At 37.6% G+C, this 4,037-nt stretch overlaps 1 pseudogene; it reads right to left on the reverse strand.

Annotated features, from left to right (window-relative positions):
* LOC107081676 overlaps nucleotides 1-605 on the reverse strand; it is a 2,657-nt pseudogene extending 2,052 nt beyond the window's left edge.
* Nucleotides 606-4,037: the final 3,432 nt, after the last annotated feature.

Genomic DNA, 4,037 nt, shown 5'->3' on the forward strand with positions numbered 1-4,037 from the left:
TGTTTGAACAATATGCTTACTTACTCTACCACCTCCTTTTTGGACATGTCCAAGTAACGGTTGCTTATCCACTGGATTTGAAACCAGTCTTTGTAGCCGCTGTTCCCACAGCACTGGAACTGTATCTGCAGCATGTCCACAGTGTGTTTCAGGAAGCAGCGTCCTGGCATGTCTGTGTCTTTATAGAACCTCATGGCTTGCATCAAACCTAGGTTTAGAGCCTCCTCCAGCTCCCAGTGCATGCTGTAACACATCAGCGCTCCCACAAGCACGCAGAGAGTGAAAAAGAATGTGCACACAATGTAGGGTAGCAGTATCAGCTTCCAGCGCAAGAACTTTGTGGTGTCCACACAATCATAGCAGATCTTCCCTCCCAGGAAGTTAATGACACAGGCAATGAGACCCACAGCGATCAGCATGTTGGGAACATACTGGATATCTTTCTCTGCCATCAGCTCCTCCCGCTTTTTGAGCTCCACTTTGAGGAAGAGCCCAAGGCTGAACAGGATGACACCAGTAACCACTGAAATCCAGTTGAGGATCCATAGGATCTGGGCCAGCTTGTCCCTCCTAGTCTTAGTGAACTTTACCTTTAAAACTGCCATAGTCAGTGTCTTTCTTTTAGTTTTCCTTTAAGGTGAGGATACGATAGAAGATGGGATGTAAGTAGATCCTGGAAAAGGAACAGTTTATCCTCCAAAGGGGGCAGGGAACCAAGCGGAGGGGGTTTGATTGTAAGTTCTCTGCAGGTCCTTTCATAAGCAGCTTACTCTGGTACTCGTAATTGATATAGTGTAGACGCAGCATAATGGTCATATTGAAGAAGGCTGTATACAAAAAAAAAAACAGTTACCACATAAATATAGCACCTCAAAATGGAAAATAATGCTAGATAAAGAGTTTCTAAATTATTTTAAAGCATAAATTAGCAGCTCTACATCCATAACCATGAAACAAACAACATATAAGTATCTCTTACTTCCATCATATGTATAACAAATAATTTATATTCTGTTTATTTAAGTAGAGTTCAACAGCTCTGATTTATATAAAGGATCTACTATTAAAAGTACAAATTATTAAACTTACATTTACCTCCTGGTTTGATGTTTTCACCTATAAGACCCAACATCATCCTCACGTTTGCCTATTTTCTTCATGAGGTCCTCATACTTCATTTTTGACAGAGCTAAGTTGTTGTAGTGACACAGATATCACAAAGGCAGCGACAGAAGCATCTGAATGAGACCAGTAGCCAACACCTGACCCTCCACATAATCTCCTTTTAATCATTAATCAGCCCTCGGCCCAACAGGGGATTTGGACCCACCTTCTGCCACCTATGCAAATCTGACTGTCTCACTTCTGGGAAAGTAATGACAAGTAGCTGTTATGTAAGTGTGTCTCTTAAGTTTATTCATGCATAAATTCAAATGCTGTAATTTTAAAAAAAATATGTGATTTAGAATTTGAGTTAGAACAGAGCACATAATAATATAAAAAAGTCAGAGGTATAAAAAACCTTTCTGTAAATCTATGCAATGTACTGTTTATTATGCAAAACGATACATTCATCCATTTTTTCTTAGTGGGAACGGTGCTTGTTCGGTCTATTGGGCAATAGGTGGGGTACACCCTGGACATGCAAAACTAAAATTTCATTTCAAAATAGCTATAGATGATAACCTTGAGTGCACTTGCTATAGAATTCCTCATGCACTTAAAATATATAATCAAACACTTTAAAAGTACTTTAAATGTTTTAATGGACCATATATCTCATATAACGAAGCGGTGACACATTCTGAGTCACCAATGAAATCTGAGACAATATTTGAATTCTTTTTTTTTTTCAGTAATACTCACAAACGAACGTTGGAATTTAAAATCTGAAATGATCTGTTCTACTGAATGGTAATTTTGGGTAATCCAGAGTCTTGCAACAGAATCTTAAAAAGAAGAAGAAATATCAACACAGATATAAAACTTAAGACCTAAAAAGTGTGGATTACATTTCTGTTCATCTCCCTCTTACTCTAGTAAATAAAACAACCAATGACCTTTAGATGTCTCCTATTCAAAACAATAAAGCACTGTAACTTGATTAACTTTTTTTGTTTTATAAAGACTATCAAATTTTTATTAAAGAACAATAGTAAATAAACACTAAGGAAAGCAGCGAGGAGGTGCGTTGTAGAAAAGAATAAAGCGGGGTTCCACCAATGAAAATGACAGAATTAATAAGGTAAGCAGCAAAAAGAGCATTGTTTGCCTGGTGGAGACTCACAGATTCATGTTGGGAAAATTTGCTCGTCAGAGAGCAAAGTCTTGCACAAATCTGACTTTTATGGCAGGATGTTAAAAGAAAGCCATTACAGAGCCAATTTGTCACAAAACACATCTCAATTACATGGAAAGTACTCTGGGCATAATGGAACAAAACTTAAGCTTTTGGCCAACATGAAAACCCATCCAAGTGGAGAAAACATACTGTATAACATCATCATGTACACAACCCTATGCTGACACATGGTAGTAGCAGCATTATACTGTGGGGATGCAGTTACATGGAAGCTGAGCAGCGTTGAAAGAAAAATGGAAGTAAGACGGAGCTTCACCTTCTACCTGGACAACAACCCCAAACATACAATCTGAACTAGAATGGGATGGTTTAGACACAGAACTAAATACAAATACTTAATGTGCCAGTAATCACTTTCCATATGCCTTATAGTCATACAACATTGGTTTATCAAATTGTAGGGGGGACAAAATATGGGGGGGGGGAAAGTCTTTTGAAATTCTGCTTGTTAATAAATGACACAATCAAGGTGGAGGCTAGCAGAGAGCTTTGGGTGGTGTGAAGAAATTAATTCTGTGAAATTTTGAGAAACTGCATAAAGAAACAAACACAGGGTCAAAATTATATGATTATTCTGTATAAATAGAATTATTGCTGTCCCTCTATGTTAACTCTATTCTCATTCTGCAAAGGGCCGCCCTGCTATACCAGAGATGGTGCGTCTCAGCCAATAAAATGTAAACAGGGAGAGATTAGTGGATTAACATCTAGGACAGTAGCTTGGGTGAAGGGAAAAGTGCTGCAGCCACTTAGGGTTGATAGAAAATCTCCATGAAAGACAGAAGCAGTAGCAATTACAGCTCTGCAGGGACGGAGGAAGTTCCATCAACAAACTGTTGGCAAATAACCTCCCCTATGCTGAGTAAGTATTGAAAATACAACATCTATAAATGTGTCAGAATTATTCCCCCTACCTCCATGTTTTAATCTGGTCTTGCTCAATCCATTGATCTAATTATGTCTAAAATATCCTAAGGTTAAATAATGTTATGGGTTGGAACACCCATATGGAGAACATATATGTGATGCATATTACAACTCATCTTTTGCTTTTTCTACATAAGAGCAATATATTTGAACTTTTTTTTACAGTGGATCCTCAACATGCCATAAAACCTGATACCTGATTTTTGAGATCCAGACAAAATGTTGGAGGATCAATGGTCTGAGGCTTTGGCTGCTAACAACATTAGAACCATTGTTTACTGGCTGAAGAAGCTGACCAATAAAGGTAAAGAGTAAGAGACACCTCTGATTTATACATACCTGCAAAGATATCTCCAAATAAAATGTTTGTTGTTGCATTGAACCTTAATAAGGTGATGTTGGTTTGGAGGAACATCTACAAACCTTTGGCTATTGGTTACAAAGGACATCAGAAATCACTAAAAAGGAGCTGGTAACACTGTGTAAGTATTTATGTTTGACATGTATTTGAGTAGCTTGGAATGGTAGAATAATTAGGAAAAAACATGTAGTTGGTCATTGGAAAGATGAAAAAATGGCAGTCAGATATCACCTAAAATTAAAAATGTTTTATTTTAAAAAATTACCTTATTTGCTTCTTTATTAAAAGTCTGATTTGGAGGTAACAAACCAGAGTGTACTTTAACAATAAGTTGGACTGGACTAGAAACACCGAGGCGGTCTACAAAAAGGGCCAAAGCCGACTATT

This window comes from Cyprinodon variegatus, unplaced genomic scaffold (genome assembly GCF_000732505.1).
Source record: "Cyprinodon variegatus isolate N-32 unplaced genomic scaffold, C_variegatus-1.0 Scaffold39, whole genome shotgun sequence".
Taxonomy (NCBI): domain Eukaryota; kingdom Metazoa; phylum Chordata; class Actinopteri; order Cyprinodontiformes; family Cyprinodontidae; genus Cyprinodon; species Cyprinodon variegatus.